This window comes from Thamnophis sirtalis, unplaced genomic scaffold, assembly GCF_051295495.1.
Source record: "Thamnophis sirtalis isolate CommonGarterSnake01/CBP01778 unplaced genomic scaffold, rThaSir2_p1.2 scaffold_3, whole genome shotgun sequence".
Classification (NCBI taxonomy): Eukaryota; Metazoa; Chordata; class Lepidosauria; order Squamata; family Natricidae; genus Thamnophis; species Thamnophis sirtalis.
Window position 1 is genome coordinate 154445375 of NW_028261383.1, and position 27862 is coordinate 154473236.

At 41.4% G+C, this 27862-nt stretch overlaps 1 protein-coding gene across 2 annotated transcripts in view; it reads left to right on the forward strand.

The window, feature by feature from the left end:
- Positions 1-27862, forward strand: part of SMUG1 (single-strand-selective monofunctional uracil-DNA glycosylase 1) — a 130974-nt gene that overhangs the window by 80423 nt on the left and 22689 nt on the right. The window contains exon 1 of one of the 2 annotated variants that reach the window (XM_087710502.1): positions 22265-22310. The exons of the other annotated variant lie outside the window; for it this stretch is intronic. The gene's annotated coding sequence lies outside the window, so the exon portion shown is untranslated. Of the gene's footprint in view, positions 1-22264; positions 22311-27862 lie in introns of those variants that run through there. 2 annotated transcript variants of the gene reach the window in all.

The window sequence follows — 27862 nt, forward strand, 5'->3', positions numbered from 1 at the left end:
AAATCAAAAAGTGACCAAAAAATTAAACTTGTATATAATTTGTTATTCCCATTGCTGATCCCTATCATTTCTCGGAAAACATGTTTGTCATTTATTGGAATAATAAATTATAAGACTATACAATAATATTAAATATATATGGGTGGCCCCAACCCTTTTAGCCTTTTAGAAGGCATTGAAGACCTGGCTGTTTCCCCGGGCATTTAAATCAGTGAGAAATGAGCTCTGCTACTATTGATGGAGGTGGGGTTAACAGTTTATCCTTGAGCACTGGGAGCTGGGGATGAGAGTTATGTTTGTTTTATTCTTATATGCTGCCCAGAGTCACTTGTGTGAGATGGGTGGCTGAATAAATAATATAAATAAGGAAATAAATTGCATCATGCAGAACTATGCCAGAATATACACAATAGCTGGAAGCACCTGCAAGGGTCCATATATTGGATTAAGGTGCACGTTGGTCCTTCTCCAAAAATGTAGAAGCAACTAGGAAAAAAAAATAACACCCTTCCTGTAGAACAGAAAGGAAATAAAAAGAAAAGTGGATGTGCAAAAGATCAACTTCTGATTGATAAAATGGTTTTGGAGAATTGCAAAAGCTGATAAACCTATTAAGGATACGGTCTGGATTGATTACAAAAAAGGTGTTTGATTCATTACCAGACAGTTGGGTCATCTGTGTGACAACTGGTGCCACTAAAAACATTATGTTTATAGAAAAAATAATAAAGTAGTGGAAGACAGAATTGGCAGTTGAAAATGAAAAATGGCTTGTCAATTTCCAGGGTGACTTGTTATCACCCTTCTTATTTGTCACTGCTATGATCCCACTTTCAGTGATTTTGGAAGAGAGCAAATCTTGGCTATCAAACAGCAAAAAAAAAAGCTAATAAAATCTCACATTTGCTTTACATAGATGTTCTGAAGCTTTATGAAAATTAGAAATAAAAACCTAATCATTAATAAAACATAGTAAGAATTCTTAGCATGGCTAACAGAGTGGAATTTGGCCAAGAGAAACTTGCTACCATAACAGTAAATCAAGGTAAAATTACAAATAAAGGAACTGAAATGCTGAATGACTAAACCACCAGGAACCATCAAGACTACAAGTATCTGGTCTTTTTACAGTTGGAAAGGATCAAGCATGGACAAATTAAATATGTGATTAGTAAAGAATACATCCAAATAGAGAGAAAATTGCTAAAAACAAAATTGAATGGTGGGAAGTCATCAATACCTGAGCCATACCTGTGATAGGATATTTTGCTGGAATTATTGACACAAGCTTAACTGGACAGTTTGCACCCAAAAGTAAGCAAGCTAATGTATACACTATGCATTACATCCCTATAGTGATGCTGATAGTTTATACCTGCCACACAGAAATGGAATAGGGGTGGGTTTCTGTCGGCATTATTGCTGATTTGGTACGTGTGCGATTTGCACAATACATTAAGAATGTCAAAAATATATGATGCGGTGATCGGAAAACCGGTTCGCAGGCGGGGCGAGCCTGCCGTCCCTACCAGTTCAGTGACCCAGTCACAATTTCCACTACCGGTTCGCCCAAATCGGTGCAAACCGGTAGCAACCCACCTCTGAAATGGAAGCACGCATTTACCAACTTGGTAAAAAGTTGGATATAATTCTTTTGACAAGTATAGATTTGTATAATCCCTGTATATGATTTTATACTTTTGATTGATATACTGTATTATTTATTTAATTTAATTTAATTACCACATCTCACTTTCAGATTTGTATGTTCATTTAAAAAACAGTCTTTTTCATCTATATTGGAAGGCACTTGTTTTTTAAAGAAATCTTTTCCAAATTAAGAAAATAACATTAATTGTAGAGAAATGACTAAATTATCCACTCTGGAGAAGAAGATAAGGAAACAAACTATATGGCTCTAATAGAAATCTCTTTTTCCTGGGAGGCAATCTTTCATTAACTAATTTCAGGTAGACAACATAATGAATTATGGGTGATTTTGAATTTTAGTGTAATCCCATGCCATCAGCCAATATGTATTTTAAAGCAATTTTTAACCTTTCCTGTTTAATATAATATTGCTCTGGAGGTTAAAGATGATTTTTTTTCTTTTTTGGTAGAAGGACTGTGGATAATTGTTCTTTTGTTGTTAAATGATCTTCAGCTTTGTTCATGTAACATTGTTGGGTTTAGTTGTGTTTTCCACTTACTAAGGGATCACTATCTAGAATAAGAACAGATCTGGGTTTTAAAGCTAGATCTTATATGTTCAAAACCTGAGCTCCAACAATTATTTCCTTGTTTTTTTCTTCTCTAAAATTTTGAGAGAGACAAAGATGCTACTTTAAACCATTCCTTCATTCTCTTAGGATCCGATCTGCATGTTTGCAGACTCCTCTCCATCTATCTCCATCCACATTTGAAAAACAGCTGGTAACAACTTCATTCTTTTTACCTACTTTTCCTGGTGAAGATTTATTGGAAACGTATTTCTCTTTTGTTGATTTAGCTTGAAATAAGGATTTCAAAAATCTAAATCAGCTTGACTAAGCAGTGCCCGAAAAAATGTTTTCCAGAAAGCCTTACTTCTACTTCAAGGGACATTGTTAACACTAAAAAAGGTAAAATCTTGCTCAAATTGAGTTTCACGTGGAATGCCATGATTTATTGGTAGCAATATGAAAACTTTTTCAATCTCACAGTCTTATAGCCCTGGAATTTCCTACCAGCCCTATACTAATCAGGTTTAACCTTGCTTAGTTGTTTTAAGGGTGGAGGTGGTTGGTTGCTACTTGCTGTTATTGCTGGATCATCCCAGATGATACAGCCATTGTCCTTTGTGTATAAGTAGTCCTCGACATAAAACCACAATTGGAATCAGAATTTCCATTGCCAAGCAAAGTTCTTGCTAAGTGAGCTATGCCATTCTATGACTCCTTTTGCCATGGTTATTAAGAGAATCACTACAATTAAGTGAATCATATAGTCATTAAACAAATCCAGATTTCTCCATTGATTTTGTTTGTGAGTAACTGGCTGGAAAGGTCATAAAAGAGGATCACGTGACCCTGGGATGCTGCAAGTGTCATAATTAGAAGCTGGTTTCCAAGAACCCGAATTTTAATCATGTGACCATGAGGATGCAGTGATAGTTGTAAATGCAAAGAACAATACAATACAATACAATACAATACAATACAATACAATACAATACAATAGCAGAGTTGGAAGGGACCTTGGAGGTCTTCTAGTCCAACCCCCTGCCTAGGCAGGAAACTCTCTACTGTTTCAGACAAATGGCTATCCAAAATCTTTTTAAAGACTTCCAGTGTTGAGGCATTCACAACTTCTGGAGGCAAGCTGTTCCACTGATTAATTGTTCTAACTGTCAGGAAATTTCTCCTCAGTTCTAAGTTGCTTCTCTCCTTGATTAGTTTCCACCCATTGCTTCTTGTTCTATCCTCAGGTGCCTTGGAGAATAGTTTGACTCCCTCTTCTTTGTGGCAACCCCTGAGATATTGGAACACTGCTATCATGTCTCCCCTAGTCCTTCTTTTCATTAAACTACACATACCCAGTTCCTGCAACCATTCTTCATATGTTTTAGTCTCCAGTCCTCTAATCATCTTTGTTGCTCTTCTCTGCACTCTTTCTAGAGTCTCCACATCTTTTCTACATCGTGGCGACCAAAACTGAATACAGTATTCCAAGTGTGGCCTTACCAAGACATTATAAAGTGGTATTAACACTTCATGTGATCTTGATTCTATCTCCCTGTTTATGTAGCCTAGAACTGTGTTGGCTTTTTTGGCAGCTGCTGCACACTGCTGGCTCATATTTAAATGGTTGTTCACTAGGACTCCCAGATCCCTCTCACAGTTACTACTATTGAGCAAGGTACCACCCATACTGTACCTGTGCATTTTATTTTTCTTGCCTAAATGTAGAACCTTACTTTTTTTCACCACTGAATTTCATTTTATTAGATAGTGCCCAATGTTCAAGTTTGTCAAGATCCTTCTGTATCTTAAGCCTTAAGCCTGTCTTCTGGAGTGTTGGCTATTCCTGCCAGCTTGATGTCATCTGCAAATTTGATGAGTTCCCCATTTATTCCCTCATCCAAATCATTGATGAAGATGTTGAAGAGTACTGGGCCTAAAACAGAGCCTTGGGGTACTCCACTGCATACGTCCCTCCATGTAGATGCAGCTCCATTGAGGACTAGACGTTGAATGTGGTTGGTCAGCCAGTTACGAATCCATCGGGTGGTGATGCTGTCTAACCCACATTCAGTCACAAGCCTTTTTTTACAGTGCCATTGTAACTTTGAACAGTTACTACATGAATGGTTGTAAGTCGAGGACTACCTGCTCCAGCTTGTGACCACAAAGAATTTTTTAAGTGCCTATAGTCGGCTCCATAGGCAAGTCATAGGAGTGCTGGAGACTTTAACCGCTGCATCCCTCCAATCTTAAAGACATTTAATTATGAATATCAGGCCTCTGCAGGATTGGATGGTGGCAATTTCATATCCCATTTGAAATAGCACTGCTTTAAATTGAGCTCACTAGGGAATCGACATGGGGATTCACAAGACCTGTAGGTTTACCCTTTCCGTACACAGAAGGGGTCCTATCTCTTGCATGTCCAGCAATCATATATCATAGCTTAGGGATTGCTAATAAGGGAGCCTGCCTATTTTAGAAATGATCTAATTTTCTATATATCACAGCAGTTTCCCCTATTTGCCCAAAGCAACCTCTTAATCATTAGAAATGAACTGTGTCATTGTTAGAATTATCAGTGTTGCTCTCTAAAGATGACAATGGGAAAGAAGGTGTTAGGGTTGTGAGTGTGGTAAGACAGCAGCTTTTTAGAGGCCACATTATCCTTCATGCAAGATACCAGCCTACACAAATATGGGGTCATATTACTCAAATTTCATGTGGATGTACATCCATGTCAGTTTCTTCACAACTAAAATCTTAATAGAAGTTTTTAATATGTTCTCTTTTAAAATTTCAGCCTACGTCTTTTTAGACAAAGTTAAGCTTGCAGTGACTCTCTGAATACATTCTTGGATGATCATCATCAACAACAGTATTAATGTGTGTGTGCGTGTGCGTGAAAGAGAGAGAACACACTCAGATGATTTCTTTTACAGCAGAAAACAATGTAAAGCAAAAATCTACCATTATACTTTCTCAGTTTGTTTTAGGCCTGTCTGTTCCCTGTACTCTCTGCTGAAATACAAATGTGGGTATGCATATCTCCGCTTAGCTACCATTCATTTCATCAGGGTTTGCATAGATGAATTTCCCCCTGCCCTAAATTAGAGATCTAACCTGGCACTAGATGGATGGTTAATTGGGCCCCATATTAACATTTACAACCTTATTTCTAACTAGAATGAACCCAGCATCTGTTTTTAACCAGCTGATTCCTATCTGGGCTGAATTATGAACTCTCCCTGCTGCCATGAATCTCCTCCTTGCGGAGCTGTTTCATATATTCGGCTTGCTTCTGGCCTGCCTCCTGCCTCCAGGCAGAGAAGGCCAAGGCTTGGGAAGAAGAGGCCACAGTGCTGTGGAGGCTCCCTCCAGGGGGGCCAGGGCCAGGCCTACCACGAGGCAGACTGAGGTAGCATCCAAGGAAGATTCAGAACCACTCTGGCTGACTTCTCATCATAGGTGGGGGGAGAAGAGTTATATTTATCCTTTGCCTTGGGGAATATAACGTCTTGGGCCAACCTTGAGACTATTCTATATATTTTTCCTCCTTGACAGATTTTATTGGCCTGCCTAAGAAAAATGACCGAAGCAGCTGTGGGAAAACACAGGCGGGTTCAAGAGAAAAATATGATTGTCAGGACCCCCTTAAAATTTCATGGATGGAGCAACCCAGATGAATGGGAGGAAAAAAAAATGCCTGGGAACACCCAGAGCAATGTTTTGTTTCTATTTGGGGGATGTGAACAGATTAACAGAGTTGGAAGGGACCTTGTAGGTCATCTAGTCCAACCCCCCACCCAAGCAGGAGACCCTTCCTGCACCATTTCTGACAAATGGCAGTCCAGTCTCTTCTTGAAAGCTTCCAGTGAGGAAGCTCCCACAATTCCCGAGAGCAAGCTGTTCCATTGGTTGATTGTTCTCACTGTCAGAAAGTTCCTCCTTATTTCAAGGTTGACTCTCTCCTTGATCAGTTTCCATCCATTATCCTTTGTCTGGCCTTCAGGTGCTTTAGACTGATGAAAGAAATGTCCTTCTGGGTTCAGCTCCAAGTGGGGAAAAAGACACTGGAGACATGGAGGCTGCTGTGGAAAGATGGTTTATTGTTGGACAGGGCCACATGGCTTGAGCCCTGAACAGAAAAGGTTATCACATGCTTCAGTGTTGGTGGAGAAGAAGCGAAGGGCTGAAGGAGGGGCTTGCTAGGCTTTTTATAACCTGTTCAGTCCCACCTCTCTGTTTCCTGTTCCTGTGTAAGAAATATATTCTGATTGGTTGTCAGACTCCCATGGGGCCATGCAGGGTCTACTCTCTAGGCTGTGTTTTGAATCCAGGTATGGATGAGTTCTCAGATGCCATGTGGTCAGTTGAGTAAAGGGCCAATATTATCATGCCTTTACTCCCATCCTCCCTGGGGCTGCAATGGAGAAGTCTTTATTATGTAAAAGGGACTAGCCTGGCCTTCTCAATGCCCCATTAACAGTGGGGATGGGCAGGAAGCTACAGGCAACTATTCTGTCTTTTAAAACATGTTTCTTTCTTTTCACATCCAGAGAAATATTCTGCCTTTTCAATATTTCCTAGGATATTTCATTTTTCTGGGAGAGGGCTGGATGATAACTTCCCACAAGACAATGTGAGTTGGTCTTCATGACAGGTACGTTCCTTTGTGCACCCCCAATTCTTCTATTCTTCCCTCTATACTGGGATGGGACTTACAACAGCACTGGGCTATTTTCTTTGGGCCGACAGCCCCCCTTTGCTGCATGCACTTGAAAATGTAAGTGGTGCTAGGACAAAAGCTAAACTTGATTCAATCCAGAAGGAATTAAATATAGTGAATACGATTAGTCTTTGCCTATCAAGTAGCTTCCCCTTTCTGCATCAACAAGCTTTAAACATACAGGTTGTCTTTAACTTACAATCGCTTGCTTAGCAACCATTCAAAGTTATGATGGATGCCGCCAAAAGCTACTTATGACTAGAGGTGTGTTTCTGCCAGTTTGGCCTGGATGTGGTAGTAGTGGAGATGGTGATGGGAGTAGTGTAGTGGTGGCGGCAGGAGGCTCCACCCAGACGCTTCTACACATGCGTGCACACAAGAGAACCAATAGTAAAAAAAAAAAAGACCCAGTTTCAAACTTATGATGACTGTAGTACTCCCATGGTCACATGCACAAAATTTGGATTGATTCACCCTTACAACCGACTGATGGAATTCTGAAACAGCCACTTATTTTTCCCATCCTGCCCCACTGAGTCCCCGCAAACATTGGGCCTGCTTCCCACCTGACTATTCCCCCCCCCCCATCACCAATTGCTGCCTTAGTTTTCATGGATCTCTGGAGGTCTGTTGGGGCAAGAGAGCAGACTGGTCCACCTCTTAGCATCCCTAGGTTGTGTGGCACCATCCCAGAAGTGGGCACCATTTTTGAGCAGCAGCATGCAATGGAGGCTCACCTGTAGAAAACTGGGGAAGAGAGCCTGAGGACACGGCTTGTGGTTTAGTAGTGAGTGAGGTACATGAAGCTCTTATTCTTAGCTGTGCAGCCCTAGCTTAGAGGTTTACTTGCTCCACAGCCTTGAAATGCTTTAGGTACTTCACTTGCTTAAACTAGTATTTTTCATACACACCAACTTTAGGATATATGGACTTCCAGTTTCCAGAATTCTGAGTGTTAAAGTCCGAATACCTTGATGTCACCAAGATGGTACCCCCCATTTCAGTGAGGAATGGGGCACCTGCTGATGATGTTGAACTATCTGCTAGCTGAGGCTGCTGTGAGTTGTGGTTTAGCTGGCTATTGATTTCCTCAATGGAGCCCTCATCTTTGCTTTAAGTGAATCTAAAATAGAAAAATGCATACATTTGTAATTTGGGTTTTCATTCCTATAAAATATAGCCTGGCTGAAATGTTGAAGTTACAATGAAGAGAAAAGGTGGCTGAATTCTAGAAGTATCAGCATTACAAAACCCCACTCCATAGGTAAAAACTTCAAATTTAGGATTTAAGATTATTTAAGATTATATAGAAACCTCATAGTGTGAATGTCTGTTTGGAACAGAGGTGGTATTCAGCAGGTTCTGACCAGTTCTGGAGAACCAGTAGCGGAAATTTTGAGTAGTTCGGAGAACCATAAATACCACCTTTGACTGCCCCTGCCCCCATCTATTCTCTGCCTCCTGAGTCCCAGCTGATCGGGAGGAAATGGGGATTTTGCAGTATCCTTCCCCTGGAGTGGGAGCCAAGAGCCAAGGTGGCACAGTGGTTAAAATGCAGCACTGCAGGCTACTGCTAGATCAGCAGGTCAGCGGTTCAAATCTCACCGGCTCAGGGTTGACTCAGCCTTCCATCCTTCCGAGGTGGGTAAAATGAGGACCCAGATTGTTGGGGGCAATATGCTGACTCTCTGTAAACCGCTTAGAGAGGCCTGAAAGGCCTATGAAGCGGTATATAAGTCTACTGCTATTGGAGTGGGGTGGGAATGGAGATTTTACAGTATCCTTCCTCTGCCATGCCTACCAAACCACGCCCACAGAACCGGTAGTAAAAAATTTTGAATCCCACCATTGGTTTGGAAGTTACCGTAAAATTAGAATAGAAAACTCACTAGTTCCAGCATGATCAGGAAAAAGTTTCCATTGGCAATTTGAAAAGATAGAAAATCAGGCAGACAACCAAAAGCAAGACTGGAGAGACTGTCGACTGGGCTCAGTGTTTTCTTAGAAATCCTGGGATTCCTAGCTTCTTGGACGCTAGGATGAATTAATTCAGTGAAATCAGCAGATGATGATTCTTTCAGACTCCAAAACATCCTCTACAGTGAGCAGTTTCAGGAGAATTACATCAAATAGTTAATATTGCATTTTCAGCCTATGCAGGATGCTTAAATTTGGCCAGTGCTCCATGTGCACTGAATCTGAAAAAAACTCACTGAGCTATGTAATTGCTTTTTGTGTCTTTTATTTTGTATGTGTCTTTGATTTTCTTTCCCCGTGAAAGCTTTTTAAACTTGGAAGCATCTTGTCTTTAATTCACAAGGAGCTCTTCTAAACAATAGTATATTCCTGGCAGTGCATTGAAGTATCCTCCTTCCCCATTAAAACCCACCATGTTGAAACAGTAGGCTTGCATTTGCAAATAATTTTATATATCCCCATGTGACAGTGTTGTATCATAGTCAAGGAGATGCAATTTCAAGAGAATGAAATGTTGCTTCTGAAACAACAATGGACTGCTGTTTTGCATTTGGAGGCATGGGCCTGTGCTTCCTCTTTAAGGATATTTTCCATTTATCCCACTTCCTGGTTTCCTACTGTGGCCATGTGCTGGCAGAGCCCAAGTGCAGAATTGCTGGTGCATCATTAGGAATTTGGAAGGCAATAGAAGTTTGCCACATTGTTTTATATCCTTTTAACAACTCACTTCCCTTGGCATAATTCCCTTCAGATTGCTCCTGGGATTTTATTACAAAATAAGGCCAGCTGTTCACCAATACATGCACAAAAACACATGGAGCATAGACAAGAAAGAACATTAACAGTTTTGTTTTGCAAATAGCTGGAAGGGATTTTATTAAAAAAAAAACCCTTTCCCTTATTGGCCAGCTTGAAAAGAAAGAAAGTATTGATTGGCAGACAGTTTTCTGCCTTAAATTATTGGCTAGAAAAGGCAAGCAGCATCTTTTCTGCCTGACAGTTGCCTCAGTCTGTCTAATAGAAGGGCTGGCCCTGGAAATCATAGTCATGGTGTTCAATTGGTTCTTACTTGCTGGGTGGGAGATATGCAACCCTAATCCATATACTTACATTTTGCAGATTAGTTGAGGAGAACTACAGGAGAGTGTAAAGATGATGCAAGTGGACAATCCTTTCCAAAGTGCTGCTGCTGTATTTTCTTTGGCTCACAAGGGCCCCATCTACACTACCATGACAACTGGTGTTCTGCTGTGGAGAATAACTAAAACTTTATTAGCTAGTTATTTGAACCAATAAAGGAGAATATGTGTAGCTCAGGGTTGACATGAGGGGTCCTTGGTGCTCTCTGAGCTTGCTTGTTTTCTTGCAGCGTGACCCGTCAAAACCGTGGTAGACAAAAGCGTGCTCGACGAAAGCGCGTACGTGATGTCATCAGCAGCGCAACGAAAAAAATAAAATAAATTAAATTGAAATTAAAATTAAATTAAAGCAAGCCAATTCACATAAAGTAAGGGTTAGGTTTAGGTTTAGGGTTAGGGTTAGGTTAAGGGTTAGGGTTAGGTTTAGGGTTACGTTAAGCGTTAGGGTTAGGTTTAGCGTTAGGTTAAGGGTTAGCGTTAGGTTTAGCGTTACGTTAAGGGTTAGGTTTAAGGTTAGGTTTAGGGTTAGGTTAAGGGTTAGGTTTAGGGTTAGGTTTGGGGGGGTTAGGGTAAGGTTTTTGCTTTATTTTTAAATTTACCGCTCACAGCGCGACGTTTTCGTCACGTACGCGCTTTCGTCGAGCGCGCTTTTGTCTACCGCGGTAAGTTTCATTACCCTAACTAGGTAACATCATCCGTCTTTAGCTGACTAAAGACGGATGATGTTACCTAGTTAGGGTAATGAAACGTCTGCCAGAAAACAAGCAAGCTCAGAGAGCACCAAGGATCTCTCAGTTATTTGAACCTTCACTCAGTTTTTGCTCTTCCAGCTTCCTGCCCCTCTCTTCTTCCTGCTCTTGCCAGCATTAGACCCCTTGGATTCTCCTGGGGCAGGAGTTTCTCTCTTGGGATAGCCTATCTAGAGTTATAGAAAGAATAGTTATACTAACCTGAACGAACACATCACAGGTAGTCCTCGACTTATGATCATAATGGAGCCTGCACATTATCATTGTAAGTCAAGATGATTGTAAAGCAGGTTGCCGCATGACTGGACCCAATGTTACGATCTTTTTTGTGGCAGTTGTTAAACAGCTGCTGTGCTTTTAAAGCTACTGCTGCAGTCATTAAGTGAACTCATTGTTTGCTACGGGACTTTTGTGTGTGTGTGCCAAACACTGAAACTAAACACCAGGTTTCGTAAGAATGTTAGTCACAGTCATATGTTCACAAGATGCTGCAAATGGCTATAAATGTGGGTCAGTTATGGAGTGACTGCAGGGGAGAGATGAGGCGTCAGAACTTCAAACCAGGTCGTAAGTACCTTTTGGGAGGGAGGGAGGGGTCTGTCATAACTTTGAACAGTCACTCAGTTACCAGTCATAAGTCAAGGACTACCTGAGCAATCCTGCCTTCCACATGCCAAGTAGCTCCATCAACAGTCCTTTTCATCTTTTTGTAAGAAAAATATGATGGAAAAAGAAACAATAACTATTGTACATTTATTCCAGGACATACATGAAATCATAGGAATGGATCATGAATGAGAGCACATTTCCACCAATTAATCCAGCTTTTTCACCTTTTCTCCATTCCCCCTGAATGGTTCTGGTTTTGTTCCATTCTTACCATGTCTGTTCCCTTGCTATTTCAAACATATCATATGCGCATGTGCCTGCATATTCCTCGTGTATTGCTTTTACATGCGAACTCTAGCACATCTGCAGAGAGCCCGTCCCCTGGAATGCAGTCCTTGCACTGCATTAGCCAAACAGATGCCAAGCATGCCTTGTCCCTTTCCTTCCTTAGGCCAATAGATGGCACCATTTGCACAAGGCTGCTTTGTGAGGCCAAAAAAAAAAAAAAAAAGAGGAAGAGATTTCCATTAATGAAAGAAAAATCTTAACCCTTCCAGTTGCTAGGGCACAGCCCCGCAGAAATGCCATCTTTTTTCATAGCATGGAGATGACTCAGTGCAGACATTAAACAAGAGCCTGTATTTTAAAGAATTAGCTTGAAAGGGTGCAAGTACGCTCAATCCCTCTTATACTACATATGCTGTCCCTCGGCATAGCTTTGGCATCAGAGCCCTGTGGTTGCAACTACATACCGTGTTTCCCCGAAAAGAAGATAGGGTCTTATTTTCTTTTGAACCCCCCCCCCCCCAAATAAGCACTTGGCCTTATTTTCGGGGAGGTCTTATTATTTTGGGGATGCAGGAGGCGGCGAGTGTGGTCACCTGGCTGCTGCTGTGTTGCAATATTTTCAGGGGGGCTTATTTGGGTGTGTGTGCTCAAAAGCCCAATTGGGCTTATTATCTGGGGAGGTCTTATTTTTGGGGAAACTGGAATTCTAGACCATGGACATAATAGTTTTAAGCAGTGGTGAAATTCAATTTTTTTTACTACCGGTTCTGAGGGCATGGCTTGGTGGGCATGGCAGAGGAAGGATACTGCAAAATCTCCATTCCCACCCCACTCTGGGGCCAGCCAGAGGTGGCATTTGCCGGTTCTCTGAACTACTCAAAATTTCTGCTACGGGTTCTCCAGAACCTGTCAGAACTTGCTGGATTTCACACCTGGTTTTAAAGTTAGGGAGCATTCTAACAATGATATTTTACCCTTTAAGGTGTAATATATTTATTTCAGAATGTAGGAAGTGAGGTTACAATATTTGGGGGCCTTTCATCTGAGTTGGATCCTGGATTTTTACCCCAAAGTTCTCCCCTAACAGCACTGCCAGGTTATGTTACCAAGATCCCTACCATGACGCTTTGGAAATTGCTGGATGAGGGGACCCTTAAGAACCGAATCCATATCTAAAGTGACTTTGTCAGTGGAAGATTGCAGCCCATCTAGAAAATGAAATTTCACTAGCAATTTTAGCATTCACCCAGTAAAATGTTTAAAATAGCACGAGAATCCTCTATTAAGAGCAGTCCTATGCAGCATGCAGCATGCACCAGCAGTAATGGCCTCAAGAGTTTTTGAGGCTCAGGTGAAATTATCACCGGAGGCCCTGATGGAAGATTGGTTTTTATAACTTTACAAGTAACCTTACCTTATGCTGATGTGTCATTTCTTTTTAAGATTCCTCAACCCGTGACAGAGTTGTGAAATTACAGTAATCACAATTCATAAGCAAAAGCAAACAACGCAACATTAAATTCGGTTCTTTATCATATCATGAAGACTTTACCCTATTTTCATAGAACCTCATCTGATACTGTAAGAGAATACAAATGGATCGCTTAACGAAATGGGTATAATTAATTGAAATGAAATGTACCTTGCCCTAGGTTTTCTTTTTGATTTTCTGAAATTAGGCCAAAATTACCTCACATGGACAATTGCTAGGTGACAGCATTTTAGTTACATCTTAAGAAGCTAAATGAGATGGAAGATAGTTAGCAATCGGATAAGATAATTTCAGGAAATTTGAGGATTGTGTCTTAGAATGGAAAGTTTTTTTTAAAAAAAAATAGCACACAAAAAACTGGCCTTGAAAGAAGATAGTGACAATCTACTTCCATAATATTGCCAAGAAAATGATATGGATTTATCCATGAAGTCATCAAAAATCAAACTTCGTTCAAATACTTTTTTAAAAAATTGCCTATTCACTGGCCATCTTGAGCCTGGCTGCCTTCCAATTGTATTGGATCCTATCATATCCAACAACTTTTGTTCTTTGAACAAATTGTGGAGCTTTGGAGGGAGGCAAATTTGTTCCAAAAGCCACAAGTTTGAAAGGAAAAAAAACTTGCTAGTGCAGCCTTTTGTGGTAAAAGCACCATTACCAAAAACCATTATGAGGGGTCCTTGGAGTTCTCTGAACTTGGTTGTTTTCTTGCAGACATTTCATTACCTGGAGCAGGTAACATCAGCAGTGCTAGTACTGATCACTAGCACTGATGATGTTACCTAATTTGAAAGATCTGCAAGAAAACAGCTTAGCTCAGGAAGTACTAAGGACCCCCTCATTTCAACCCTGAGCTACAAATATTCTCCTTTATTGGTACCAATGAGCATTGCTATGGATCGGATAGAACAGGGTTAACTATCTTCAAGACAGCATTTTCAGGAGAATTCCTGCCAAACGTTGTGAATCAAAATTGGACATCTGCTTGATCAGTTGATGAGGAAAGGAAGGAAAGGGATGTACTTTGAGAACATTAGAAGACATGGAGGCAGGAAGCATTGTTTTTTTCATTTAACTTGAAGTCAGGGTTCATATAGTTCACTAGCGACTGTGGTTGGTTTAAAATGGTTTTTGTTTTTGTTTTAGAAAACAAAGTAGGGTAGTTTCACACATTAAAATTAACCCCAGCAAAGTATATTATGGTTTGATGTCTTGTGTAATGCCAAGCTAAGTAAATGTAGTCCTCCTGTTGTCATCTGACTGTTGATTAAAGTCAATTGCCAGAACCAGATTGGTGTGACAATTACGTGGGCCTAGAGTAATCCTTCCCAAATTTCTAGGAGTTAGGAAACCCAGTATTTTTACTTCAGTTTTACCTGCACTAACATGTTTACTCTTAAAGTGTGCAAGTATGAAAACTGCCCACATTCAATGGAGTCCCATCCCCCCACCCCCGCACCCTATATTTCTAATGAGTTCTTGCTCTGTGCATGTTTTCCAATTAGAAGAATGGCAATGCTCACATGCTGAGAAGCAACAGAACGTTTTCTCAAATAGGGGTTTCCCTACTGTGCATCTGCTTGGAGAGTGATTGAATAATCCAAACCATTTCAATGTCGACTGAGATGCATTCTGTCTCTTCATGTGCAAAAGCGAGTCAAGATTTGCCTAGTTCAGACAAACATCTTTCTCAATCCGCCACTATCCTACTGAAATGGACTATTACTCCCCATAGTCAGCATGGCTACAGGTGATAATTCCATGATAGCCCACAACATCTGTAGGGCACTGACTTGAAGAAGGGTGACATCATAATGGCACTTAATGTAGCCTTGCAAACAACCCTTACCATGTCTCAGTCATATTTTTTTTTTACTCTCACACAGATTATTAAGGATGATAGCAATGACACTTAGACTTATATACTTTTTCACAGTTTCTTTACAGCCCTCTTTAAGCTGTTTACAGAGTCAGCCTATTGCCCCCTACAATCTGGCTCCTCATTTTACCAACCTCGGAAGGAGGGAAGGCTGAGTCAACCTTGAGTCTGGTGAGATTCGATCTGCCAAACTGCTGGCAGCCGGTGATCAGCAGAAGTAGCCTGCAGTACTGCACATAACCACTGCACCACTGCGGATAACCTTATGAAGTGTTTCTCAGCAGGAGGGTAGTGTTCTCCCACATGTTCCTAGGTTCAGATTCCCATCAAAGCGGCTAGCATAGAAAATGGTCACAGGTTACATCATAGTTTATTATCTCAGCCTTGCTGGATATACTTTTTTGGAGACAGCTTTAATCTGATTATGGCCAGATGGCACAAATGGGGTAAGTCTGCTTGTTAATCTGGATTCCTTCACCCCACCACTGCATTTACACAGCCCCTTAAAGCACTTGTCATGCATTAGCTTCAAATCCTTACAACAATTCTGTGAGGGTGGTCAGCATTGGATTAGTTCCTTATAGTGCAAAGAGAGCAGATTAAATCCTCTAGGCAGGTCCAATGCCTTGCCCATATATCAGTCAGTGGTCCAATCTTTCCCTGCAGAACTGGATTGGCGTCAGCTGCTTTCAGGATGCTGTATTGATCTGTGGAAACAGTTCATTTATAACCATTGGGTAGTTGAACTTTCACCCTGTCGTTTCCTCCTGATGTTTCTGGGAATTGCTGGAGAGAGCAAGAGATGTGGGATTTATTTAAAAAGGACTTGGAGGGGTGGGGGAAGCAGTGAGTGACAGCAAGAAAGCTTTGCTGGTAGTTTAACACGCTTTTGACTCTGTGTTGTGGGTAACCAGTCAAGGTAGAATGTGGCATTAGAGAGATGAAAATGGATGAGATGATAGTTTAGTTACACTTTACATATCTTTGGCAAGTTCCTGCACTTTAGCTACATACATACTTCATTCATATCAGATGATTGCTTTCATTTATGCAGTTCAGTTAAATTGGGAACTTAACATTGGCAGATTTGGTATACTGTGCTAAGTCACAATTTGTTAGAAAAGCCACACAATAGTTTGAGCTCACATATCACATTAATTCAAAGCCAGCAGGCTATTTTATACTGTCACCCGACTTCTAAAATCTAATCTTTCCATCAAACTTCAAAATCTTTCATGCAGACTGAATTCTGAAATCAGATAGAGAACTTAGAAGAAATGATTGCAAGTTGTTTTTCCACATTGGAATGAAATAGTGTTGCCTGAATCTAAAAAGAGGTCTAAAGAATAGTAACTCCAAAATGAAGAATGCTATGGAGGAAATTTTATGAAACACAGGCAGGGATCTCTCTAGAATGATAGACTCCTAATGTTAAAGGGCACATACTTCTTTGAGGGAGAAATGGAAAACCAACTCCCTGTCTCCTCCTGGACAGAAAAAGAGAAATTCTGAACTTTGCAGAAGGGGGTCAGCTTTCTCCTTTCCCTTTAACAGCATCCAAATCACCAGAGCAAATATAAAAGGCAGTTTAAGCACTACACTGGATTCCTAATCCTAGAATAAAGAAGTACAGCAGAACAGAAAAGCTTAACATATTTTGTTTCAAAACCAGATGATTATTTTTTAAATGAGTAAATCAGCCTATTGGTCCTATGTGGTTAATATTCTACTCCTCCAGATTGGACCCATAACGGAAAATGGATTGGCCTTGCTGGCTGTGAACTATGGGAACTGAAGCCCAAGGTCTATGGGAGAATAGATAAAGAAAGGCTGGGCAGCATCCCGAGGTCTCAAGCAGAGACCTTTCCCAATGCTGCTGTCTGAATAAGCACTATTAATCCAAGACAGCAGGGCTCAAGAGGCGGTCTAACAGGCAAAGCATCTGTTGAACCATTGGGAGCCCAGCAGATGAGCTTCTGCTCATCAGAGCTGTCATTACCTTGGACCGCCCCAGACTAGGAGAAGCTGCTCTCCAGAGGCCAAGAGGGTATCTGCCCTTTCAAAATATTTGCGTCTCAGAGTGAGTGGCAGCTCTGATCCTTTAAACACCCACTTGTGGCAGGCAACCCACACACAATGGCCTGTGGGTGGGGAGAGCCGGAGTCTGTTACAACACAGAACCGATAAGGCCTGACTGTCGACAGAAACAGCAGGGAGAGCCAGTCGCTTCTGCTCATTATCAGGCGGCGTGGGGAATTTCTCAGGAATGCAAGGGAGACGAAGGTGGTATGTCTGGATCAGCATGTTCCCATTCTCTGGAGTTTCTCTGGGAAGAGAATGTTTGGAGAACTGACTGCACAGTCCTCACTCAGAGCAGAAAGTATGTCCCTGAACAAATCTATCGACAATATTTGCATAGAATATTAATCATTTTCCCTAGCTGGATTTTGTAACCATTTCCTATAAATTTGCTAAACTGTAACCAACATTGATGCAGAATCATTAATTACATAAAATATAAATAGTTATGAAAGTATGGCTGTGAAAGTTGGACCATAATTAAGGCTGAGTGCCAAAGAATTGAGGCCTTTGAACTATAGTGCTGGAGAAGACTCCTTCGAGTCCCTTGGACTGCAAGGCGATCAAACAGGTCAGTCCTAGAGGAGATCAGCCCTGACTGCTTTTTAGAAGACCAGATCCTGAAGATGAAACTCAAATACTTTGGCCACCTAAGGACTCACTGGAGAAAAGCCCAATGCTGGGAAGATTGAGGGCAAAAGAAGAATGGGACGACAGAGAATGAGGTGGCTGAATGGAGTCACTGAATTGGAATTGGAATTGATTTTATTTGTAGGCCGCCCTTTTCCCTGAGGGGACTCAGGGCGGCTCACAGAAACCAGGGAGAGGGGAATACAGTACAATACAATACTAAGACAACAACACATAATAAAATAATACGCAACATGCATACAACATTCGGGCGGGGTAATGGTCCTTATCCCCAGGCCTGACGGGCGAGCCAGTTCTTCAAGGCTGTGCGGAAGGCCTGGACGGTGGTGAGGGTACGGATCTCTACGGGGAGCTCGTTCCAAAGGGTCGGGGCCGCTACTGAGAAGGCCCTCCTCCTTGTGGTTGCCAGCCGGCATTGGCTGGCCGATGGAATGCGGAGGAGGCCTAATCTATGAGATCTTATAGGCCGTAGGGAGGTAATTGGCAGAAGGCGGTCTCTCAAGTATCCAGATCCACTGCCATGTAGGGCTTTATGGGTGGTCAATAGCACCTTGAAGCGCATCCGGAGATCGACAGGTAGCCAGCGCAGCTCGCGGAGGATAGGTGTAATGCGGGTGAATCGGGGTGCACCCGCGATCACTCGCGCGGCTGCGTTCTGTACTAGCTGAAGTCGCCGGATGTTCCTCAAGGGCAGCCCCATGTAGAGCACATTGCAGTATTCCAGCCTAGAGATCACGAGGGCCCGAGTGACTGTTGTGAGAGCCTCCCGGTTCAGGTAGGGTCGCAACTGGCGCACCAGGCGTACCTGGGCGAATGCCCCCCTGGTCACAGCCGCTATATGGTGGTCGAATGACAGCTGTGGGTCCAGGAGGACTCCCAAGTTGCGAACCCTCTCTGAGGGGTGTAGAATTTGACCCCCCAGCCTGAGTGTTGGATTAATGGCCGAATTTTTGGGAGGAAAACACAACAGCCACTCGGTCTTTTCTGGGTTGAGCACAAGCTTGTTAATCCTCATCCAGTCCATGACGGCTTCGAGTCCCCGGTCCATTACGTCAACCGCTTCATTGATTTGGCACGGGGCGGACAGATACAATTGAGTATCGTCCGCATATTGATGGTATCTAATCCCGTGCCTACGGATGATCTCTCCCAGCGGTTTCATGTAAATGTTAAATAGTAGGGGGGATAAGACCGAACCCTGCGGCACCCCATATTTTAGGGGCCTTGGGGACGATCTCTGCCCTCCCACTAACACCGACTGCGACCTGTCCGAGAGGTAGGAGGAGAACCACCGTAACACGGTGCCTCCCACTCCCACCTCCCGCAGTCTTCGCAGAAGGATACCATGGTCGATGGTATCGAAAGCCGCTGAGAGGTCAAGGAGGACCAGGATGGAGGGATGTCCTTCTGAAGCAGTAGGCGTGAGCTTAAATGGACTCCAGGAGATGCTAGAGGACAGGAAGGCTTGGAGGAACATTGTCCATGGGGTCGCGATGGGTCAGACATGACTTCACAACTAACAACAACTAACAACAACAATAAATAGTTAAATGTAAACAGTTTAGGGTTGGACTTTGGCCCCAAAGAATTTAACTACTGGATCCTCTAATCCATTTCGCAACCAAAAAATAACCCTACATCACAAGTGAGTTCATATACAGCAAAATTAATACAATCATAAACCATACTGTATATCATGCTACATCATGAGTGTCAAACTTGCATCATCATGTTGTCACGTGACATATCGTGACTTTTTCCTCTTCGCTAAACTGGGTGTGGGTGTGGCTAATGCCTGACGCATCCAGCTTACTGGCCGCCAGTTTGACACCCCTATGCTAAATTATAGTTTGTTTAACCTTGATTTCTAATCCACTTTTCTTTCAGGGGTTTGAGGCAGATTACATGTCCTTGTTTCCCACAACAATCCTATTTGATCATGCTTTGTTTAGCTATGGTTTACTGAATAAACCACATTTGTGCATTCACACATGCTACATAATAAACCATACTTTACAAACTACAGTGGCTGGGTTTTCATGAAATCACACAAGACAATTACAGTACAATATGATTTATTGCAATGCTTGAAGTTAAAGCCAGTGTTGGAAGGAGCAATTTGATCCAAGAATACAAAAATTAAATATTTCTCCATTTCTTGGCTCAAGAGGCGTGGCCCATTTCCTTTCAAAAAAACTGATCCTGAGGCTTTGCCACATATTTTGTACTTAATCAATATTTCCTCAACAATTTTGGTTGCAGAAAGATGAAGCGATATCAGAATACTACACAGAATTCATATTATTTTCATGGTTACTGCAGAGATTCCCAACTTTTTCCTTTACATGGAATCTATCTTTACTGAAAGTATTTGAGGACCATATGATCAGGGTTGAAAAGGGTCACTGGGCATCCTGTCATATGCATTTCTTTCCATATCATCTTTAGTAGTCAAAATCAAGATTAATTTCTTTTGATTGGCAAAATCTTGTAGGATTGCTAAATCTCATTAGTTTTCCTAGCCCCAACTTTTGTGAGTCTGGATAAGAATGTCAAAATCCTGTGCAATTTGGAATATTTTTGATACATTTAAAATAGTTATTTTATGTTAGCATGTGAACATGGAGCCACCCATAATAATTTTCCAGGCACCAGGTTGAGACACAGTGAGTTAGTTGATCTTGTCTGGATTTGGAAATTAAACTGGGTCAGGTCTGAATAGTATTTGGAAGGGAGAACACCAGGATTGTAGGCTTGACTGAGAAGTTGAAAAAAAAGAGCAATGGTAATCCATTTCCATACTGAAGCCAACAAAAGTGTGTAAAGATAACTAGAATGTCACTACTATAGGAAATGGACTCCCTAAATTATGGATTATAAATATACTCTGATAAAAATATTGATGAAAATTGTGAAATCTTTCAATACCAGTGTATGGGAGTGGGGCAAAATCAAACAACGGGATTTCTGTAGTTTTTCTTCACAAACATTATCAGATTGCCATTATCGAAGAATGTGTGGGAGGAGAGGCTTAGAAACAGGCAAATATAAACAAAATTATACAGCATCCGTAAGCAGCCTGGGTGTTCAGATGTCAAACTACTGAATTGAATCCAAGTTTATGTGCATAAAATGTAGCAGCAATCCCATATGGTTCTCTGCAGGAATTCTGAATAAAAAGAATGGTGTCAGACTGCAGAGCTGAAGCCTACATATGCTCACTTGAGAGTAAGCCCACATTTGCTCAATGTAACTTCTTCACATTTATTGTTGATCATACATGTATGTATGTATGTATGTAAGATTATAGTCTAAACAAGGACATTCCATTACTGTAGTTATTAATGAATTAGATGAGAAGCTGGTTCAATTTCCTCAAGCTCAATCCGGGTAAAGAGCAGAACCATCTATAGTCAGAAGACTTAGAGGTCTCTTATTTCAAAAACTCTCCCTTAAGAATGATTAAGTCTGCATTAAGACATTATTGTTATTATCATCCCCGACATGGGAAATTAAAGCAATCTGCATATGGAAGCCACTTGGGAATTTTTGGCCAACAAACATGGTAAACGAATATGGGGCTACTGAGAAGTAAAACCCACGGACTTAGTACGTAGTGTTTACAAGAATAGCAGCTTTGTATATACCTGTGATGGCGATCCTATGGCAAGTATGCCACAGGTGGCATGCAGAGCCCTCTCTAGGGGCACGCGAGCTGTTGCCCCAGGTCAGCTCCACTGTGCATATGTGTGTGCCTCCTGCCGGCCAACTGGTTTTTGGGGGGTTTCTGCTGTGCATGCATGGGGGGCACATGCGTGGGGTCATGAATGCAATTTTTGGGGTCGTGCAGAGGATCATGCATGCATGTGTAGGGGGAGTGTTGTATGCGCGCTGCATTATGGCATGCAATGACAATATTAGCCATCACTGCTATATATCATGATCATCAACTTCCATCTATGCTTGAGTACAACTTCATTGGCTCTGCTTGCATGCTATGCAGTATGGAAATTATAGTTTCACATTGAAGACCGTCACAGAGATGGATAAGGAAGATTGTTGTTTAACAACAATTGTTGATCTTGAAAGACACCAAGAACTATTCTTTGGGGAACTGAATGAATAAGAAAGGGGACATCATGGTGGGACATGTTTATTTTAAAAAAAACCCATAATGATGCAGAAATGAATAGAATATGAAACAGGTACTCTGCACATGTTTAAACTCTGCTCTTTATTTGCACATTCAAAGATCACCCATTCTAATGCTACCCGCCCATCTAAGGTCTCATTCACTGCAAAGATGACGTTCTCCAGAAATATCGGAAGCTCATTTTGTTTGGTTCCGCTAGAGTTTATCGGGAGTTGTAGTTTGAAGAGGAATAGCTCCCCACAACTGGTCGTAATTGTTCTTTTCTTTTAAACTACAACTCCCAGCAGCCACCGCCACCGCCCAGGAAATGTACGTAGATGGCCCGATGCGGAGATCGCTGGTGAGTGTCCGTAGAGGGTGGCCCTGAAAAAAGAGGGGGAAAGAGCGGAGGGCGGTTCTGAGAAACGAGGGGCGGCAGCGGGGAGGAGAAGCTTTCCCCTCTCTCGGCGATTGCTTTACTTTTGTTCGTGGCTGGCAAAGTTGTGTCTCTACTGGGAGGGCTGGAAAATCTGGGTAGGGAAAGAACGTAAGCTGACACCCCCCCACAAACACGTCCGGCCTTTGGGTCTTGCCTCTTCATGAAAATCTGTTTTTTATCTCGGGCTCCTATTCATTTGGAGTAAATAGCCTCTAAAAATTGAAGTTCTTTGCCAGGGATCCAAGTAGGTAGTTGGTGGCTGGCCGTCTCCCTTAAATTGGATTACTGATGCGTCAGATGTGCTGAAATACCTTCTCAAAATGCCTTGCAGATGGACAGTTATTGTTCCTCCTTGATGTCACTATTACACATTTTTGCATTAGTCCAAGCTCTTCCATCAAGGTTAAGGAAAAGATACTGAAACCAAATGGGTGGGGAAATTGCTGACTGAATTAAAGAATCATCCCAGTTTGGCAAGGTGCTATCATTTTAATTTTATTTATTTTATCAAGCATGTATAAGAATAGATATAAGTATAAACATGATTATGAATACAGGAAATGAATGCGAGTAAGGGGATAGTAGGACAGGGACGGTAGGCACATTGGTGTGCTTATGCACGCCCCATACGAAGGACAACAGTAGACAGTTTAAGGTTAAAGTTATGGGGGGCTTGGGGATGAATCCACAGAGTCAGGTAGTGCATTCCAGGCATTGACCACTCTGTTGTTGAAGTCATATTTTTTGCAATCAAGTTTGGAGCGGGTTTACGTTAATTTTTTATCTATTGTGTGATTATGTATTGTTGCGGTTGAAGCTGAAGTAGTCATTGACCTGACCGGTAGAGCATTGTAGCAGATAATTTTGGGTACTATGCTCATGTCAGACCGAAGGCGGCGTAGTTCTAAGTTGTCTAAGGCCAAAATTTCAAGCCTGGTGGGTATGAGGTATTCTGTTGTGAGCAGAAGTGTGGAGGACTCTTCTGGTCTGGAGCAGGGGTATCAATACACTACAGCAAAGTTACTGGATAAAACTCCCATTATCCATAGCCAGCCCCAATATGGGTGATAATTGCCTGCGTTGTAGAATAAGTCATGCTGTCTTGAGCTTAGCTGAATTTTCCTCTGGATGAATTCTGTTCAGAGTTGCTCTTATGTGATATAGTAGAGAGATTACTGAGTACAACAGCTATTCAGGAGGAAAAAGTCACATCGACTACATTTCTTGTTCAATTCAACCACAATCTAGGAAGCGGTGATTTTCTATTGAGTCTTGGATATCCGAAATAATTTACTACTGCTCTTAGGTTTACGACTTATGGAGAGATGATGAAGAAGGAAAAGGGAAGAAGGGAAAAAAAACCCAATTCAGGCACTGGTTCTTTAATAGACAGTTTTATACTGCCTTGTGATAGGAACAGGCTGCTTGCAGACCTTGGTAACTCTACAAAATAATCTTGTGACATGATCCTTCTTTAAAATGGCTTAACTATAGCCTTGTTGGTTTTATAGGGTGGGCTCTTAGCCATTTGAAGCTTCTTTCAAGACTGCTAGCTACTGTCTCCCCTAAAACTGTCAGTAAGGTATATGGGGTGCTGGTTGATACTCTGATCTACTTGGTTCTTAATGCACAGAAACTTCATGGAGCTTTTTAAAGATTTGTCAAACATAAACAAATTCCCAAGAAAAAAATTAACATTTCAATTTTGCATAGGAGAAATCAACTCTTGATGTTTTTATCTCAACAGACTGTAAAGTTATACATTCTATATTCATAATAAATTTGATTTTCTTCAAAGCCACCCAAAAACAAATCAAAACACTGAAATCTTTAACCCCCCCAACCCATTATCATAACATCTTATTCAGAAAAAAAAACCCAGGCTTTTTATCACTTCAAGGCCATAGAATTGGACGTGTAGAGGCCTTTCCCCACTTCTGTTTAACATGCTCTCTGCCCTCCTTGAGTTAGCAGAAAACTATAATGGCATGAAATTTGCTGATCCCACTGCTGATCCCTAGCCTTCTTCTATTATCTCTTTTCCACTGCTGGTCACCTGGCATTCCCTTCAAAATAATAGCTGACAAAGTCTAATGGGCTTCCTTCACCTTGAGTTTGTCCTTGGATGGACAAGGGGGGAAGAAGGAGGGAAAGTTTTCTTTAAATTTTCTTTAGCAGTTGGCTGCTTACCCAGGAGTTGGGGACAAGAGAAAGGCAGTGTCACAACACAAAAATAGATATATGGCCTGGCATGTTTGTATCATCGTTAAATGAAAACCCAAACACACTATTTTAAGACTGAAAGTGCCTTGTTTTGTGCTGTCAGTATTTTGCTGAGTCTTGTGAGGTGCAAAAATCCCATGGGATGCCTCCACAGCTAGAAAGGAACTCCATAGTACATTAGAATGTGCACAACATTTACTTATTGTATTTATTAGATTTTTACTCCACCTTTGTAACTTTATAAGTAACTCAAGGAAGCAAACATATCTGGTATTCCCTTCTATTTTTCCCACAACCCCCACCTTTTGAGGTGGGTTGGGCTGAGAGAGAATGTGATTGACCCAAGGTCACCCAGTTGGCTTTGCTGCCTACGGTGGGACTAGAATTCACAGTCTCATGGTTTTTAAGCCAACACCTTAATCACTGTATCAAATTGACTGTTTTTCCAGAGATCCAGCCACCGATTTAACCTGTTGTGCGAACCAGTTTGTTGCACTGACTAAAGCATATTATGTATTTGGGCATGCCATTATAACTTTGGTTTTAGAATTGGGATTAATTCATATATTAGATGAACTGAGCATATTAGTCCAGAGCAGTGTTTCTTAAACTTCTTGATCTCTCTTTTAAAATTATTTAGGACCCCCCAAAAGCTTTCGCTTGTATGGATTATATTAATATTCATATAATATCTATATAAATACATCAATTTTATTAATAAAACTGATGCATTTATATAATATTTATATATAATATCATTAAAAATAATATAACATTATATCATTGAAAATAACAATATTAAACCCTTTAGATATGACCCAACCTATTTTTCCTGAAAACCCTCCTTTTTAACAAATAAAAATAGTAGCAAAAACAACGACATTAAATTTTTGCAAATATCTTCAAATTTTGGTTTTGCAGATCTCTCAGATGGTCTTGCGGGACATGCATTGGGGGCTTAGAAAATTCCGAATTATGTCACTGTTTCCTATTCTGTTTTCTCTAAAGGTTGTTTTGCATGCTGACGCTGTCTTGCTCTCCTAGTATATCAGAAAGCAATCAGCCCTATGCAGTTACAATGAGAAAAAGCACAGCTATGTTGAAACAGCACACATGTGCCTGAAAATGAGAATTGTAAACCAACTGTGCAATAAGACCAGGCAAAATATTTGTAAAAGATCCTTTCCAAACTACGTTATAATGAGTGAAATATCTCCCAAAGTTCTTGGGCTTCCATGTTAATTCAAAGTCTATCCCTTAGGGTTGTCTCCATATGTAGCTGCTTCTCTTTGAGGGTGATCCCTATAGACCCGTGATGGCGAACCTACAGCTCGCGTGCCCGGAAGTGGTACACAGAACCGTTGCCCGTTGCTCTTCTGGGTTCTGGTGTGCCGGCCAGCTGGTCTTCCAAGTGTGTGGGACCGCTGGAAACTGGAAGAGCAGCCGCCTGGTGCGCATGTGCTTGCTGGGAAGCTTTCCAGTGCGCACGCAGACACCACAAACTGGAAAATCATCTTCCCGACACGCGCACGCAGAACGGACAGCTGCTCTTCCAGTTTCCGGTGTGTGCGTGTGTGCACACCCATTCCTGTTTCAGCACTCAGTGTTGAAAAGGTTCTCCAACACTGCTATAGAGGTAGCCAGTAAAGCAAAGTTCAAGAGGAATTATCTTGATTTTTTTATTTTAGCTTCCAATGTCCTCAAATCACATTTGGAAGAATTTGGGCTTTTGAAATGCTTAGACACACAAAATGTAACAGTAAGACACAGGTGCAAAAAAAAAAAAGCCAATCAGATGTTCTCCAGTTGTGCGGACTCTTCAACTACTGTAATTTGCAGCCATTGTTGTTGTTGTGTGTGCAGATAGATACCAAACAGGATGAAACCAGCTATTGATTGCTCCCACAAGCAGTATACACAGTATTGGGCTGATCTGTATATGTGAAAAGAAGCTGCCATCTTAATTTCCAAGCTGTGCTTCATTTGAAGACAAAACCATTTCTTATTGTTCCCACTATGAAAATGCGTCAAGTCAGACTCCTTTTTTGTTTCTTCAAATGATCTTGTTATTTTACAATAAATCAACAGGCAGGCACCCCCCTGATTGAAGCAACTGAAACTCACAGGCCGCATTATCTTGCATAGTGTTACATCTAATAAGGTTTATTTTTAATTTATAAAAGGTATATCGCTTTTCATTTATTAAAAACAATCCCAAAGCAAGGGAAGTGATGAATTAAACCACATTTCAATAAAATAACTTGGCGGTAACTTCTGTAAAATTGCCATCTTGTAAACACATTGCTTCCCCAATTCCCACATCTTCAAAAACACAAAACAGCTAGAACTCCATCACACAAAACTATGTAACAAAAAACACAAATGGCAAATAAATGGCACAGTAGCAGAAATTTAGGGCTGGGCAAATTGCCCTTGTAATTGGCTCAGCACCAATTACAACCTAACAGGAAGTTAATTCCAAAATCGGAACCTTGTATTACAGTAATTGTATTAGAGTCCTCCTCATAGTAAACCCCACTCTCTCAAGAGGGTGTATCCGTTGTGGAATATAGTTCTCCAGGGAGTATGAAAAAAATAAGCTTCTCTGACAGGTTTATATTCTCTCTCAGTAATATTTAATAGTCTTTGGAGGGCATTTGTTTTAGTTCTCCACTATAAAATGGCCAAAACGTTTTCTTTCCAACTCTGCCTTCCATCTCCATCCAGAGTACGTTTTCCTGAGAGTACTTTTTCTTCAGAAGGACAAATAAAGTTGTACCCTAGACATTCGTGGCTAGGATCATTCTGCCTGCCTGCTGAGGAACTGCCTGTCTGTAAATTACGCTTTGTAGGATTCCCTTGGCTTCCTCACTTTTTGCCTCCCAAATCACTTGTTAAGCACTCTCACACCCTGGGATGCCACTGATGGCCAAATGGGAAGTTGTTAATTTGTGCTTTGGGAGCATGGAGTTCTCAGGCTGTTAATGTCCAGAGCTTCGTAGATTTACGCTCTGTGCAATTGGCAGGGCAGTGAAATCTCCCAGCCGCCGTAGCATTTTATGAGACAAAGTTTCTTCTGAGGGGTTTGAAATAGGCCAAGAGACGGAGGCCCCATTTTCATTTGGCAGAGAAAAGTAAGACTGATTCTGGCTACTCACTGTTCTCTCCTCCCCCTCCCGTCTTTGAACTTTAGAAAATATCTGTGATTGTGCATGATGGAAAGGCATAGAATGCAAGCAGAAGTTTCAGAA